Raw genomic sequence first — 18652 nt, 5'->3', positions numbered from 1 at the left:
AACTCATACAGGCTGTTCCCAACTGCCTTCACGATCCGGCATTTGACGTACTTCCGGCAGAATTTGGCGTTGATATTCCGGCGGAAATCGCTAAGCACAAAATTCCGTTTGTACACCTCTTGACCAGGCAAGTAGTGAACCTCTCGAGATTTTAAGTTATACCTCATTTCTGCCTTCTCGTAGGCCTGGTGTAGCGCCTCCTGGATCCGCGCTCTATAAATCTGTTGCTTCTCCGAGCGGGCCAACGGTGCTATAGCCGCATCCTCAAGGCACCTAGCTTCCTCGCCAGGCGTAGTCAGTGCCGCTCAGAAACATGTTCTGCCCAAACATTGCAAAATATGGCGACATTCCGTTCGAATGCACTGCACTGCAAAGAGCCGCCTGGATCTCCGCAACCTTTCATCCCACGTCGTCTGGCCTGCTTACGTGCGTCCGATGCTGCCAACACGGACTGATTTACACGCTCCGATGCATTCGCCTGAGGGAGTAATTAGCAGTTTTTATATGGTCGATTCGGTGATGGTCTATCAAGGCTCGAATTCTTGCGACGTGAACTGTTTCCCGTTATCGGTATGTATTACCTCCGGTACTCCAAACTGCGGAAATATGTCATCCTTCAAAACCTTCACAGTCGCCACCGCCGTCGCTTTTGGTATGGCGGCCAGACGAACTTCGTTAAATGATCAGTGCGATGAGAATGTGCGTTCCTTTCCTCGACCTCGGATACTTTCCCGGAAATCCAGGTAGAGCTTCTGCATGGGACGGTCTGTGATCACTTTTTCCCATTGGAGGTCTGGTTATTTGGGTTGTGTGTTTCGTCTCCTTGCACGTGTCACACTAACACATACTCCCGCACCTGTACGGTCATCCTCGGCCAGTAATAAAACTGCCGGAGTCTCGCCAGCGTCTTGGCCACACCTCCGTGCATCCTGGTCTCTCCCTCGTGTGCTTGCTGAATAATAGTGCTAGTGATGGCTTCCGGAATCCACAACTTCCACTGGAACTCCTCCGTGTCCTCACGAGCAAACTGCGCGTTTAAACAGGAGTCCTTCCTCGACTCGAAGGTCTGGGAACTGTGCTTGGTTCTCTTCCACCAACTGAAGCCGTTCCAAATATTCCTCGCTCAAACGCCGTGGTTTCGAAATCGAAGATATTCAGCTCATCCAGCTCGAACGGACGGGACAGCATATCAGCCACCACGTTGTCCTTTCCTTTCCGGTGCTCGATCTTGGTGGAACGTCTGCAGAGCCATGGACCACCTCGCCAGACGTCCGCCCAAATCCTTCAGTGTCATCAACCATTGCAGACTGGCGTGATCCGTGATTATGGTGAAGGGCATTAACTCCACGTAGGGCCTGAATCTCTCGACGGCCTTCACCGCTGCCAAACATTCCTTCTCCGTGACGCTGTAGTTGAGTTGCGCTCCACGGAGCTTTGCTGAAAATGCTATTGGTCTGTCGGAATCTTCGTCATCCCTCTGGAACAACACCGCACCGATACCTACATGGCTTGCGTCGCACTGAATAAAATATGGGCGCTTAAAATCCGGGTGAACCAGGACTGGAGCGCAGGTAAGTGCCTTCTTGAGGGCATGGAATGCTGCGATTGCCTCATCTGTCATCTTGAACTCGTCTTCTCCTTCAAGCAATCCGTCAGTGCTGCAGATAGACCTGAAAAGTCGCGGATGAATCTGCGTACCACCGGCAGTTCCCAAGAAGCTCCTCAGCTGCCGTACGCTCTTTGGTTCTGGAATTTGGAGAATCGCTTTCACCTTTTCTGGATCCGTTCGCAACATCCCTCGCCGATGACATATCCCAGGTACCGAAGGTACTTGAAAGAAGTTGGATTTCTGCAGCCCGATCGTCAAGTTCGCATCGCTCAGACACTTCGCCACCTTGGATACTAGTTCCATGTGTTCCTCGAACGTTTTGGAGATTATCAGCAGATCATCCAAGTATACAAACACCTTACCTCAGTGCCTGGGGTATGACGCGGTCCATCAGTCGACACAACCTTTGTGCAGCGTTGCACAATCAAACGGCATCATCCGGAATTGATAGAGGCCGCCCCGGAATTGTGAAAGCCGTGTACTCCCGACTCTTCGGATCGAGCTCTATCTGCCAGAACGCGTGCTTTAAATCAACGCTGCTGATATACATATCATCCACTCGGCTCAGTATCGACTCGATGTTTTGGAGCGGATAGGCATCCTTCACGGTGACGGCATTCAACTTCCTGGCATCCAAACATAACCGGTTCTTCCCGGGTTTTCTCACCAATGTCATCCGGTTGCTCCACGGACTCTCGCTCGGCTCTATCACTCCGAGTCGCATCTCATCCACCTCTGCATACAGCAATTGCTGGACTGCCGGAGACACCGGATAAAACCGCTCCTTTACGGGCACTGCTCCGTCTACCAGCTGTATAGAGTGCTGCTCCAGGTGAGTCTTCCCTAACCCTTCACGCTCGTACGATCTAAACTTGCCTTTACTGCTTCCAGTCTCTGCTGTTGTGATGCATCCAAAATGTGTGGCTCGACGGGTTCGCTCTTCGTCAAGAACTCTGACTCCACCAAGTCCAATGCCTCGACTCCTACGATGTTAGGTGCAAGTCCGAACTTCCGCCAGAAATCGATACCTAAGTAAGGGCTTGCTGGAGAGAAGGACACAATACAGCGTAAGCGATCTTTCCATCTTCGCGTACTGGACCATCGCGTCTACCTTGCCGACGATTTTGTGCCTCGTGCCTCCTGCTGCTTGCACTGTGGTTGTCGTTGGTGTCATTTGCAATCCCAGCTGCTCAAGCAATTCCAGCCCGCCTGCTCCCAGCAGACTCACGGACGCTCCCGTGTCCAATAGACCCAACATGAGATGACCTTGCAGCTGTACTTCGGCAAAGCCCGTCTGTCGCCATTGACCACCATCTTCACCGAATCGCACACCGTCGGCGCTTCCTGACTCCTCGACTCGTATCGTGTTCTGGCTCGCTGCACTCGGGAAGTGGTTCCGGCCTGCGTCTTTTCTTCTGTGGATTGCTGATCGAAGATCCGTGCTCTGGCCTCCTCATAAGCTACGCGCACTTGGGCTGTCTTACCGACCACTAGGGTGCGTACTACCTCTTAATAATACGATATTCTTTATAGTATCTATGTTTTCCTTATTTTTCGAACTTAAGGCTAAAATGTTATGTGAGGAAGTGTCTAGTTTGATGGTGGAACGGCAGAGCACGACTCCTCCCCTTTTGTCCTGCCCTGTCGACTGTTTCCCGACTGACATCTACGGCATTTGGCAACCATCCGGCTGACCACACCTGTAACAAAATATGTTACGCACTGGGACTCGCATTCCCAAATGAGTGCCCGCCTTGCGAGCAGTTCCAGCACACAAATGATAAACCTTCTCTCGCATCTCCAGTTTCTTATGTACATCGGATGATCACTCGCGATATGCTGTCGCCAATGTTGACTTTGATCACGTCAGGTCACGGTCCGAAGGGGTGTCAACCTGGATCTGAGAATAACATCTCCTGAAGTATTCGTCGACGCTTTCGCCCGGTCGTTGACGACGTTCCCTGAGCTCCTGCTCACTCGAAGCTGGATTTTCGGGTCTGGAACTGGATTTAACGCATATCGCAAATTGGGCCAATCCATCATCTGCCCGGTCCTCGCATGCATCCAGAACCAATCCTTCGCTCGACCGTCCACTAGCAGGTGAAAATCTCGGATCACCTCTGACCAGGGCAACTGGTAAGCTTTCTGCATGTGCTCCACGCGAAAGATAAACTCCTTTACCGGCATACTTTAGAGCTTCCATCAAACGTCAGCCCCAGCGACGAACTTGCAGGATCTGATCTGGATTCCGCGCGTTCGGTCGTGTTTGACCCTGGAGAACCGGCGGTGTCGCCTTTGCTCGTGGCTTGACCGTCGACTCTCATATCCGGCTTGGGCTCTCTGCTGCCTTTCCAGTCCCTGCTGTCCATCAATTTCCGGCGCCGTGTTGAGCCGTCTCCTTTGCAGGGAGCCGCAGGTGATCCTGCTGGTTCTTGAAGTGGCTTTCCTTGAGGTGATCCGCTTGCTTCGTGTTCTTAAAGGTATCCTGGATATCCATCATAAACCCTAGCATCTCTTTGCGGAACTGGGCCGTGAGATCTGCAAATTCTGCTGACAATTGTGACGACCTCGCAGCTCGGTCAGTCTCAAAGCCTGGAACAGGCGACGTTTGTGCCGACCGAATCTCACTCGGGGTTCGTAGGGCGCTGCATTCCCTTCGGGATTGACCCACTGGGCACCGGCATTCACCTGATTCGGCAATTCGGAATAGCGTTGCTTCGGTACTGTACATGTTCGCTGACTTGTGCCTCCCACGGCACCCTGTAGTGACCTATCCGACTCCATTGGTGGCAAATCTTGCTTTTCAGCCTCTAATTCAGCGCTGTGTTTAGCAGACTGCGCCCGCGTCGTGACACCCAGTTCCTCCACTCCTCTATTCCGGATATAATCAAGGCTGCGTCTTAATTTGCGCTCTGCCGACTGGTTGCCTTTGTTGGCCGAGCTCATTCCCTGTTTATCCCGTTTCAATAACTGTCCTACCTCCAAATATTTTCTTGCTAATCTGTGAATGTTCTTTTTCCTAGCACTGGTTCCCCTTACCATTTAACTCTGTTATTTATTTTACTTATTTAATTTAATTTCCCGTCTTTATAAATATATGTGCTTTTGGTTTAACCAAAATAATAAATATAACGATTCATAAATAACAATTAATATATAACAAATAATAGATAACAATAATAAATAACAATAAAATAAATAACAAAGAAAAATGTACAATTATTTTACTCCTATATTTATAATATATTTATTTCCGATTTTCTATATAAATACCTATAAAATATTCTAAAATAAATTTTACTAATATTTATCAACAAGAAAATTCAACAAAATGTAAATAAAACAATTATTTGTTTCCAATAATTGCTAATTAATTTTAATTGAAAAGATAAATAGCTGACAAATAAACAAAAAAACACAAACACCAATCACGAACTATCGTATGCACAATTCATAGAAAAAATTAGTTTGAGATGAATATGGGCGGATGTGGGTATTTATCGGTAATAATCGTTGCTCCTGCTTGCCAGCAGGCTCCTACAAACATGTCGGCTTCATTTGGTCTATGGAACGGTAGCGATACTAGACACTGACCAGACTGGACAACAAGCGTAATGGCAAATCGTCAAAACGTGGACCACAGTACTGGTCTTTCCTAGCATATTCTACAATTAGTTTTGAACATTAATAGCAAACAGTTGAACTTCATCAGGTCTAGGAACGGCAACGCAGATTGGACATGAAGGGTTCCATTCTGGGACCAGCTCTGGCCTGACTACTCATCATCTTATCTACCCAAGCACGACACCTGACATCCCAACCGTGGCAGCGACAGGTGAGGCATTGTGGTCCTCCCGCGGTCCAATCAAAGCTGGTTGTCCGATATTGCGCTGGGTAAGATCGGCGATATTTTCTATAAAAAATATTTTAATATCAATTTTGGCCGCCTGCTTAGGCGGAATCCTTCGTCCTTGCATCCTTTTCCATTGGGCGCCATTTGTTATGAAAAGACTTATCAATCGCAGCCAAATATCGATTTGCCGGCTAACTATCGGTATACTCAGGGATGAGTACGACCATCGATACTTGGCGAGTCGGGTAACAATAATTTATATTTTACTAATCGGAATAATACTCAGACTTTGGTCTCATAACACCTTCACGGACAACTGCTGGCAAGGATTAGGTGAACAGATGTTGTTATCCACCTCAACGATCGCCCTCCCAACCTATAGTCGGCTTTTAATAGTTCGTGCCGACTCCTACTCCCAAACTTTACCCAACCTCACCACATACCCATCTCACCCGAATAAATAAATTTAATTAATCATTTCTTTTAAACGTTATAAAATTTAATTAATATTATTAATTATAATTATCTTTAACATTTTATTATTTAAATTGTATCCGATACTTCGTGTTTATATTTAACATTTAACACCTAACAAAATTCGGAATACCCTTAACACAAAATGTAAAACAAACAACTAATTGTATAATCTGGACCCGTATTCGCTGGTGAGCAATATAAGTAAAAGTTAAATGTGGGAAAAAAATATACAAAGTGCGTAATTGTGGATAAATGTACAAGTGTTTATATCTAAGTGTTATTAATTATAATATGCTTGTGTGTTGTATAAATAATATAATTGTGTGTTTAAATTGTAAATGTTATATGTTTTGTGTAATACCTTCCCTAACAAAAGAGCTCTTGTGGGTCAGAGGGGGCTCATCAACAATGTGATTTCAAATTAAGTACATATATAATGCATATACGGGCGCACATATACATTAACAATATTGATACAATTTATAATCTATCTGCAGCAGGGGACATCAATCAACGCTCTTCGGTGGGTGTCTTGCAGTGGACATCAATCAACGCTCTTCGATGGGTCTGGCCAGCAGCCGCGGATGGAGCAGGCGAGCAAGGAGGATGACGCAGGTGTCGGCTGCAAGGATAGAAAAGTGGAGTCCTGAGTCCCGGCGCCAGCAGGCCACCGCCCACACCTGAGATTAAGAGTCTTATGCTCTACCGACTGAGCTAGCCGGGCATAAGCTCACTGCTTCAGGTCCTGGCATGGAAGATCCGAGCGGAGTGCCTTGCAGTGTCTCCAACTCATACAGGCTGTTCAACTGCCTTCACGATCCGGCACTTGACGTACTTCCGGCAGAATTTGGCGTTAATATTCCGGCGTAAATCGCTGAGCACAAAATTCCGCTTGTACACCTCTTGACCAGGCAAGTAGTGAACCTCTCGAGACTTTAGATTATACCTCCTTTCCGCCTTCTCGTAGGCCTGGTGTAGCGCCTCCTGGATCGCGCTCTAAATCCGTTGCTTCGAGCGGGCCAACGGTGCTATAGCCGCATCCTCAAGGCACCTAGCTTCCACGCCAGAGCGTAGTCAGTGCCGCTCAGAAACATGTTCTGCCCAAACATAGCAAAATATGGCGACATTCCTGTGCTCAAATGCACTGCACTGCATAGCCGCCTGGATCTCCGGCAATCTTTCATCCCACGTCGTCTGGTCCTTGTTTACGTGAGTCCGAATTGCTGCCAACACGGACTGATTAACACGCTCCGATGCATTCGCCTGAGGCGAAATAGTGCTGTCTTAACATGGTCGATTCGGTGATTGTTGATCAAGGCTCAATTCTTGCGACGTGAACTGTTTCCCGTTATCGGTATGTATTACCTCCGGTACTCCAAACTGCGGAAATATGTCATCCTTCAAAACCTTCACAGTCGCCACCGCCGTCGCTTTTGGTATGGCCCTGAGCCAGACGAACTTTGTTAAATGATCCAGTGCGATGAGAATGTACGCGTTCACTTTCCTCGACCTCGGATACTTTCCCAGGAAATCCAGGTAGAGCTTCTGCATGGAACGGTCCGTGATCACTTTTCCCATTGGAGGTCTGGTTATTTGGGTTGTGTGCTTCTCCCTTGCACGTGTCACACCTAACACATACTCCCGCACCTGTACGGTCATCCTCGGCCAGTAATAAAACTGCCGAGTCTCGCCAGCGTCTTGGCCACACCTCCGTGCATCCTGGACTCTCCTCTCTCTGTGTTCCTCGAACGTTTTGGAGATTATAAGCAGATCATCCAAGTATACAAACACCTTACCTCGGAGTGCCTGGGGTATGACGCGGTCCATCAGTCGACACAACCTTTGTGCAGCGTTGCACAATCCAAACGGCATCATCCGGAATTGATAGAGAGGCCGACCTGGAATTGTGAAAGCTCGATCTTCGGATCGAGCTCTATCCGCCAGAACGCGTGCTTTAAACACGATATCATCCACTCGGCTCAGGATCGACTCGATGTTTTGGAGCGGATAGGCATCCTTCACGGTGACGGCATTCAACTTCTTGGCATCCAAACATAACCGGTTCTTCCCGGGTTTTCTCACCAATGTCATCGGGTCGCTCCGGACTCTCGCTCTGGCTCTATCACCTGAGTAGCAGCATCTCATCCACCTCTGCATACAGCAATTGCTGGACTGCCGGAGACACCGGATAAAATCGCTCCTTTACGGGCACTGCTCCGTCTACCAGCTGTATAGAGTGCTGCTCCAGGTGAGTCTTCCCTAACCCTTCACGCTCGTACGATCTAAACTTGACCTTTACTGCTTCCAGTCTCTGCTGTTGTGATGCATCCAAAATGTGTGGCTCGACGGGTTCGCTCTTCGTCAAGAACTCTGACTCCACCAAGTCCAATGCCTCGACTCCTACGATGTTAGGTGCAAGTCCGAACTTCCGCCAGAAATCGATACCTAAGTAAAGGGGCTGCTGGAGAGAAGAACACACATACGGCGTAAGCGATCTTTCCATCTTCGCGTACTGGACCATCGCGTCTACCTTGCCGACGATTTTGTGCCTCGTGCCTCCTGCTGCTTGCACTGTGGTTGTCGTTGGTGTCATCTGCAATTCCAGCTGCTCAAGCAATTCCATTCCGCCTGCTCCCAGCAGACTCACGGACGCTCCTGTGTCCAACAGACCCAACATGAGATGACCTTGCAGCTGTACTTCGGCAAAAGCCCGTCTGTCGCCATTGACCACCATCTTCACCGAATCGCACACCCGTCGGCGCTCCTGACTCCTCGACTCGTATCGTGTTCTGGCTCGCTGCACTCGGGAAGTGGTTCCGGCCTGCGTATTTTCTTCTGTGGATTGCTGATCGAAAATCCGTGCTCTGGCCTCCTTACCGACCACTTGGGCTCTTTAGGGTGCGTACTACCTCTTAACAATACGATATTCTTTATAGTATCTATGTTTTCCTTATTTTTCGAACTTAAGGCTAAAATGTTATGAGAGGAAGTATCTAGTTTGATGGTGGAACGGCAGAGCACGACTCCTCCCCTTTTGTCCTACCCTGTCGACTGTTTCCCGACTGGCATCTACGGCATTTTGGCAAAACCACATCCGGATGACCACACCTGTAACAAAATATGTTACGCACTGGAGACTCGCATTCCCAAAATGAGTACCCGCCTTGCGCGCAGTTCCAGCACGCAAATGATGAAGCCTTCTCGCCACCACTTGTACGCGGCCGATACAGTGCTTCGACAGCTTCTGTCGGCTCATCATTTGGCGTTCTCTCGGGCTCTGGAACAAACGCCTCCTGGATCTGATGTCGCTCCTTGAATGGTCTCTGGGGCGGTGGAACGGTCTGCGGACGACTCCATCTATTGGTCAGCCATTTCTCAGCGTCATGACACTCATCACGTAACATCTCCCAGTTCGTAATGTACATCGGATAGATCACACGGGATCTGATCTGGATTCAGCGCGTTCGGTCGTGTTTCACCCTGGAGAGCCGGCCCGGTGTCGCCTTTCCTCGTGGCTTTAAAGTCGACTCTCATATGGGCTCTCTGCTGCCTTTCCAGTTCCCTGCTGTCCATTCAATTTCCGGCACCGTGTTGAGCCGTCTGCTTTGCGGGAGCCGCGAGTGATCCTGCTGGTTCTTTAAGTGGTTTTCCTTGAGGGGGATCCGCTTGCTTCGTGTTTCTAATGGTATCCTGGATATCCATCATAAGCCGTAGCATCTCTTTGCGGAACTGGGCCGTAAGATCTGCAAATTCTGCTGACAATTGCATCGACCTCGCAGCTCGGTCAGTCTCCAAAGCCTGGCACAAGGCGACGTTTATTGCCGACCGAATCTCACTCGGGAGTTCGTAGGGCACTGCATTCCCTTCGGGATTGACCCACTGGGCACCGGCAGCCTCTAATTCAGTGCTGTGTTTAGCAGACTGCGACCGCGTCGTGACACCCAGTTCCTCTATTCCGGATATAATCAAGGCTGCGTCTTAATTTGCGCTCTGCCTACTGATTGCCTTTGTTGGCCGAGCTCATTCCCTGTTTATCCCGTTTCTATAACTGTCCTACCTCGAAATATTTTCTTGCTAATCTGTGAATGTTATTTTTCCTAGCACTGGTTCTCCTTACCAATTAAATTTGTTATTTATTTAATTTAATTTTACGTATTTATAAATATATGTCCTTTTGGTTTAACCAAAATAATAACAAAGGAAAATGTATATATATATACGATTTTATAAATAAATACCTATAAAATATTCCGACTTAATCAGGCTAGGAACGGCGACGCAGATTAGACATGTTGGTTTCATTCTGGGACCAGTTCCTATGCCTGACTACTAACTATCGGCATCTTTACCTAAGCACGACACTGAACAACACAGCCATGGCAGCGACAACTAACACGCCGGCTGCTCGTGACTGGATGATCGGGACAATGGAACTCTAATCTCCCTAACCTCCTACCTATTTGTCAAATCGATTCCTGCGGAAAATTCCAGATTTGGCAGCCCGAGAAGAATAAAAAAAAACAAACGAAAATTGGCATTCGGAACTGCGCATAAAGTAATTTTTATGTTCAAAGAAGCTCACCCTTTTTGCGCACAGTGCACAATGCCAATTTTGATTTTTTTTTTTTATTTAAAATTTTTATATTAAACTGAATTTTGTTTGTCACAAAATTGCATATCAGAAATTGCTTTCGTCACTAGACTTTTACCTCCTGTAGAGGTTTTTTTTGTAAAGTTTTGTTCCAAAAGTGTGCAAATGCCAAGCGCGCTAAGTCAACCAAAATTTCCCGCCAATTTAATAAATGCAACAGCTGACTAAACACCTGACTTAAAAGCCCGATAAAATTTGCAGTAATAGCGAAAATAATTATCCACTGACTGACTTAGCATTGTAGAGCCCAAACGGTTTGACGTACGACCTTGAAACTTGGCCACAATAATCTTTAGATAATTTCATCGGGAGATAAGTCGGCGTATTGCCAAATTCGACCTTTTTAAATCAAAACTACTGTTTGTTTTGTTTGCATTTTTGTTGTTGTTTGTAGCGGGCTTAGTACTTAGGTAGTGCAGAGAGTGTTGTCGTTGATTCACTTGCACGGGGTCGCAAGTTCGAACCCAGACCGAGAAGGATTTTATCTTTATTTTTAAATTTCATTTTATTAACATTTTTATAAATTTTACGATTGTCCAATTTCAAGGGCAGCTGGCAGCGGGAATATAATTATTCTTTTCTCTTTCAAAGAATGTTATGTTACATAAATTTGTTGCTACTTATTACATTGAGAATTCTCAAATAACTGATAACTAATAATAACGACGAACGGTAAAAAACGTAGTGGGCGTGTGGATTTGTATAAGAAGGTATCATGTCATTTGGCAGGTACTGATTACTGATCCATCAGAAATAGGGAAAAAAAAACCTGCCGAATAAACTCAATGTTGAAAAAGCGACCTTTGTCTTTAAACGACAGAAACTGCAGTTTAAATGCCTTCACTTTCAATTTGTATACTATTATACGTTTATTCTATTCGTACATGCAAGCACGTTATTATGATCAGATTTCGGAATCAATTATTTTGTGTGGTGCCCGTGTTACAGAATATATTATAGATAACTAGTCGGCCGGTGCTACAGTCGAGCATACTCGACTGTCGGAGACCCCGTACTTACTATTCAAAAACTAATAATGGAAAAAATTAAAAAATGTTTAGTTAACTTAAATGCATATTCTATCAAATTCGTTACAATGTCTCATAAGACATAAAAGATTTTCATACTAAGACTTGAGTTTCGGCCGATCGGTCCTATGACATCTATATGATATAGTGGTCCGATTTGAACCAACTTTGGACAGGATATATAAAACCAAGTTTTATGCATATTTAATCAGTTAAGACTTCATTTTCACCCGATCGGTCCTATGACAGCTATATGATATAGTTGACCGATTAGAACCAACTAAGGATGTATAAGACTAACTTAAATGCATATTCTATAAGTTTGGTAACGATATCTCATAAAACTAAAAAGCTTTCATACTAAGACTTATTTTTGACCCGATCGGTCCTATGACAACTATATGATATAGTGCTCCGATTTGAACCAACTTTGGACAGGATATATTAAGCTAAGTTTTATTTATATTCTATTAGTTTGGTTACCATATCTCATAAAACAAAAAAGTTGTTCATACTAAGACTTAATTTTCGCCCGATCGGTCCTATGACAGCTATATGATATAGTGGACTGATTTGAACCAACTTCGGTAAGGATGTATAAAACTAACTAAAATGCATATTCTATAAGTTTGGTTACGATATCTCATAAAACAAAAAAGTTTTTCATAATAAAACCTAATTTTGACCCGATCGGTCCTATGACAGCTATATGATATAGTGGTCCGATTTGAACCAACTTTGGTCAGGATATATAAAACCAAGTTAAATGCATATTGTATCAGTTTGGTTTAGATATCTCATAAAAACAAAAAGTTTTTCGTGCTAAAACGTGATTTTCAACCGATAGAAAAATGTATATATTCACTTAACAGGTAATAACTTCCAAGCCCCTCAACCGAAATTTATGTTTCATATACCAAAAAACGCGAAATTGTACGTATTACAACATATTAGGGCACCTTTTGACGCTTCTTTTCAATTCTTTTTTCTTTCGCTTTTCACTGTTTGTTTTTTTTTTAATTTATTTTTGTTTTTCCGGCCTAATTATTTCTGTTGTTTATCGACCCTTTGATTTTCGCCAAAAAAATACTACATTTCTATGAAATACAAGTCGATATACGGTCACACTTTCGGAACATTCGTCGCATCTTCAAAGATATGGCTCTTCTTCTATTCACAGCCCAGCTCTGTGGTTAGAGACGCTAACCTGCCACATTTTCAGTCTGGAAAATGAAAAAAATCATGCAAAATAGTTTTTAAATACATAAAAATAAAATAAAAAACTAATAAAAAAATAAAATAATAAAACAAAATTAATAACAAAAAAAGAACAACAAAAACAAAAAAATAAAATACAAAAAATAAGGCAAATAAAGAAAACAATTAAAAAAAGGAACAAAATAAAATAAAGAAATAAATTTGAAATTTGTTTTTACTTTAGTGCGCGTGATTTGGTCTTCTGCTTGTCTGCTGACACTCGCTCCCGCATTACTTCACATCAGCTCTGCTTGGTGCGATTAGCTTGAGGTATCGTTGTACTCTGGTTTCGGGTAACCTGGTGATGGTACTGCGCTCAGGCATATTTGGGTTAAACCCGATTGGGTCTTTTATATATTCCACAAAAACTGCAAATATAGCATGTGCACATTAGGGTGCATCGATTTATTCAAAATTAAAAAGAAGTGGTACCCCATATTCGTAATCTACGATTAATTCTAAGATGTTTTTTACCAAGAAACCATAGTTCTAAAACCAATTGTAGTCCCCGATTTTTGAGTTGTTTTAAGGACAATTTGTCTTTGTATTTGAAAGTCCAGGTCATAACACGAGTATTGATACCAATCTTATCAGGATCAGATCTTGTCAATCAACAGATTCTCCAAGTCAGATCCTTTTGTGCACTGTGCTCAAAAAAGGGTGAGCTTTGTACATAAAAACTACTTTTGCGCAGTGTCGAATGCCAATTTTCCTTTTTTTTATTAATTTATATATTTATTTAAATTTTTTTATTGCTGAATTTTGTTCGTCACAAAATTGGATATCACAAATTTTGGAGTTAGAATTTGCTTTTGTTACTAGACTTTTACCTCGTGAATAGGTTTTTTTTAGTGGGATATCAGAAGTTTTTGCAATTGCTTTCGATTTTGACATTATAACTTTATCATTAATGCATGCAGATATAAAAGTATGTAAATTTATTAGTTGTTCATATTTAAAAAAAAATTCCGTCTAAAAACAAAACTAAACGGTCTGGCAACACTGGATATTTCAGCAACGCAAAACAAAACACAACTGTCTGGCAACGCTGGATATTTCAGCAACGCAAAATAAGGCAAAACTGTCTGGTAGCACTGGTTATTTGTGCAACGCAAAGCTGTCAGCTATACTGTAGTAATAAACAACCGACGTTTCATGTTTGATGAGAGAGTGCCATGCGCGGCAAGCTAGACGCCGACTTGGCACTTATGCTGCCCATTGCATTCTTGTGCGATCATATTACTTTGCACTTTGAATATGCTTGGGACTTATTATCTCCCTCTTTTTGAAAAGTAACGTAATCTTATGAAGTTATTTTAAATTAAGTGTATTAATGTTAAAATTAAAAAGATTTTTATTTTTAAAATTTTTTTTTTATATATAATTATATGTAATAATGGTCTAAAATTTGTATTATGGAAAAAAAATCTATATATATACACAATTTTTTTGAGATAATTAATTTTTAGATTTTTATAATTAATTTTATTTTATTATAAGGTGATCACCCTTTCCATGAAAATTTGCAATTATTAAAATTTTTTAACCTATCCTTATGTACTTTTTGCGTCTTATTTTTGTCATTTTAAATGAAAATATTTTCCTTAGCTTCTATTGCTTCTACTGTATATGGGCCTAAATATACTGGTTCTAGCTTATGGCCAGTTTCATTTCTTAACAGAACCTTATCTCCTATTTTTAATTCAAAATTTAATTTTTATTCTTAGCCTTATGTTGTTCTAACATTATTCTGGCTCTTCTGTAAGCCTGTTCTAACCCAAACTTAGATTCCTTAGCGTAATCTTCTTTATTGTATAATGAACTAATGTTATGTATTGTATTAAAATATGCTGGCAAATTGCTTTGTTTGCCGAAGACTAACTAATATAGACAATAATCATGTACCATAGAGGGGGTCGTGTTGAACCAGTAAGCAAAATATTGAAGCCAAAATATTGAAGTCATTGTTGTTAATTCATCAATAGTTATTCTTGATAACGCATTGGCTACAAAATTATCTTTTCCCTTAAGATATTCAACTGTGAATTCGTATTCTTCTAGATCCAGTCCTATACGAGTTAATTTTGAACTTGGGCTTGCCATTGAGAACAAATATGTCAATGGTCTATGATCTGTTTTAATTGTAAAATGTTTGCCATACATATATGGTCGAAAATATGGTTTTGCCCAGTGAATTTCTGCTAACTCTTGTTGGGTTGTATTTTTATTGCTTTCACCTTTTGTAACTGAACGGGAGGCATATGCTACGGGAAATTGTTTATCTCCATAGGTATGGGTTAAAACTACCTCGCAAGCTTGTTTACTGGCATCTGTTATAATGCAAAATTCCTTATTAACATCTGGATATTTTAAAAAAGTAGGCTTTATAAGAGCTTTTTTAAATAATCCAATGCTTTTCACGCTCATTGGACCATTCAAACTTTACATTCTTTTTACATAATCTTGTTATGTGACGTGAAAAATCTGCAAAGTTTTTTATAAAACGTCTGTAATTATTGCAAAATGCAACGAATCTTCTAGCGCTATCGGCGTCCGTAGGGACAGGGTATTTTTAATGACATCATATTTTTATCGTCAGGAAAATACCTTGATCTGTACATTTGTGACCTAGAAAAGTCACTTCAAGCATGAAGATTGTGCATTTTTCTGCATGTAGTTTAAGGTTGTGTTTCCTACACAAATCAAAGACATTTGTTAAGTTTTTGATCATGTGATTTTCGAAACAACCGATGAGTCATCCATATATACGAATGCTTGTGAAGGGTATAATCCAGAGAAAGCTATTGTCATCATTCTTTGAAAAGAATTTGGCTCTATTTTTAAGCCATATGGCATTCGCGTGAAGCGATAAGAGCCATTGCACGTTGAAAAAGACGTCATATTTCCAGAGTGTTATTTTAGCTCTATTTGTTGAAAACCGGACATTAAGTCCAAATAAAAATATTTAGCTTTACCTAATTGGTCAAGAATGTCGTCTATTCTTGGTAACGGAAATTTATCGGAAAGTAATTTTTTATTTATTTGACGATAGTCTATAACCAATCGCCCTCTTTTGGTATCGGAATCTGGTAGTCCTTTTTTTGGAACAAGTAGTATTGGGCTGTTATATTCTGATACGGACGTGTCAACTATTTTGTCTGAAATGAGTTTTTCGCCTTGTTTAACTTCTTCTTTATGTGTATGAGGACTTCTGTAATTCTTTATGTATACTGGCTCAGTATCTTTTAGTCTTAGTTCTTGCCTATAAAAACTATTTGTCGTAATTGTTTCGATCTCTAGTCCCAAAATGTATGTGTAATTGGTGCAGAGATCTTTTAACTGGGTTTTAAATAGTTCTGGAAAGTTCTTTGTATATTTTTTTATCACCGTTTCTTCATAGTCACTTAGCTTTTCAATTTTAATATCATTAAGGTTTATAATTTTTACTGATTTTGTGGCATTCAGTATTCGGACAAACGTTTGTTGATTATCGGAAATTGTATTTGCTACAAAGATTCCTTTATCAATTTCTTGATTTGGAAATAGAATATTGTTTTCCAATGAGGAAATTTTAATTTGATGGACTACTTCGGAACGTGCTGGAATTATTGTGGCATTATTGTCGCAAGTGTGAATTTTGGTAAATTTATTGGATAATTTAGATTATTAGGCCGAAGTATTAGAGAATCATCTAATTGGCAATTATACTTTTTGGAGATATCTATACCAATAATACCATCGCTAGGTATATATGTGAAAGTCGTAAGGAATGACATATTTTCGAGTAGGTAATTCTATGAATGTTAAACCTTTAGAGAAAATAGAACCTTTACCAATTCCTGATGTTTGTGTTGATATGTTGGAATTAATATTGTGAAATGTATCATCATTTTCTTTTAAAATAGATATATCTGCACCAGTATCTAACGGTAATGTAAATGTTTTGCCAGTTTTTTCATTTTTTATTTTAATAAAGATATTGAGGCTTAAGTTTATGCTGTGTACTTTGGCTTTTCTTGGTGCATATCTTAAGGGTTCTGCTGGTTTTCCGTGTTAGTCTGAGTAACTCGAACTTTAGTTTCTTGGCCGTTTTGGTTATTGTTATTTCCGTTATTCCGGAAGTTTTGCCTACCTCGATAACTATTTCCACCGCGATAGCAGTTGCTACCTCTGGCTCTTTGAGTGCCGCGGAAATGTCCGTTTCCATTACCACGGTTGTTACCATAGTTACTTCCACGATAATTGTTTGCTTGTCGTTTTTTATACCCTGAGCCCATTGAAAATGGGCAAAAAAGGGTATAATGTGTTTGGCAGAATGTATGTAACTGGCAGAAGGAGGGGTGGCAGACCCCATAAAGTATATATATTCTTGATCAGGATCAACAGTCGAGTCGATCTAGCTCTGTCCGTCTGTCTGTCCGTCTGTTTGAACGCGTCGATCTCAGATACTATAAGTGCTAGAGACTTCAAATTTGGTATGCAGGTCTGTGAATACCATACGCAGGTCAAGTTTGTTTCCAATTTTGATGCCACGCCCCTTCGCCCACAAATTGCAAAAAACGATTTACAGGCGCAATTTTGACATAGCACTCCTAACTGAACAAAATTTCAAAGCGATTGACCCATAAATAAAGAAGTTATTTCGGAATTTACATTTAATTCAATAATTACATTTGCATGGCAAATCAAACGTGCGGGCAAGACAGCATGTTCACGTTTGTATGCAGGGCGCGCACAAAGACAGAACGAATTAGTACCCATTTTCTTTTTGGTACCAAATAAGAATCAAGCGATAAGCAAAAATATTATCGATATCATGTAATGAAAATGATAATGTATAATTTATGTATATACAAATATACAATTTGATTAAAATATAATTGTGTTAATATATAAATATGTATTTTGCATGGCAAAAATCAGCAGAAGCTGATAGCTATGCATGAAATTGCATGAGAGAAATAGCGATCATTTTGCAGCACTACTCTTGCATCTTGCCGAGCACTGAAAGCTGCAAAATAATAATTTTAATTATTAATATTTTCGATTCCTTACACATATATATAATAAGTATCTGCTTATTATCGTTGTAAAAAAAAACTTAGCATTTTCCGCTTTAAGAATCTCATAAAATTAGACAGTGCCTTTTATTTCAAATTTCGCGCGCACTGCAGCAGCCTTTGGCAGGCTTGAATTTGTTGCGTAAGAAGGAGAGAGTGAGAGAGGAAAATGGGTGCTGCCAGATTGCAGGCTGAGCAAAGTTGTAGTTTGTGGCTACTCTTGACACACGCTACATCGATTGTAAGCGATTGATTAGACTTCAGATTTACCAATTTATCAATTTCTAATTAATGTTAAATAAAATTAAATTAAAGTTTATTATATTAAACTTATTTAAAATTAATTAGAAATTGATAAATTGGTAAATCGCAAGTCGTAATCGTAATCGAGTGATGTATTAGTTCAGTGAGGCATTAAAAACCTAGTCTGCAGTGATAAGCACAGTGATTTAAGAAAACCGAAAGTTGTTCATAGTTTCGCGTGTGTTATTTTTGACACCCTGAGCCCATTGAAAATGGGCAACAATCAACTTTTATAAAAGAGTACATAGGCTCAGGGTATCCTACTGTCGAGCGTGCTCGACTGTAGCCGCACCTCACCGCGAGCGAAGCGAGCCGGGGGTAGGCGAGCGAAGCGAGCAGGGGGCGGAGCCCCCTTGTTGTAATACAAAACTGTATCGGATCGGCCAGTTGCATCTGTGCAGCTGTTTACAAACT

Source organism: Drosophila innubila (genome assembly GCF_004354385.1).
Source record: "Drosophila innubila isolate TH190305 chromosome 3R unlocalized genomic scaffold, UK_Dinn_1.0 2_E_3R, whole genome shotgun sequence".
In the NCBI taxonomy this organism is placed as follows: domain Eukaryota; kingdom Metazoa; phylum Arthropoda; class Insecta; order Diptera; family Drosophilidae; genus Drosophila; species Drosophila innubila.
This window is presented reverse-complemented; position numbering follows the sequence as displayed.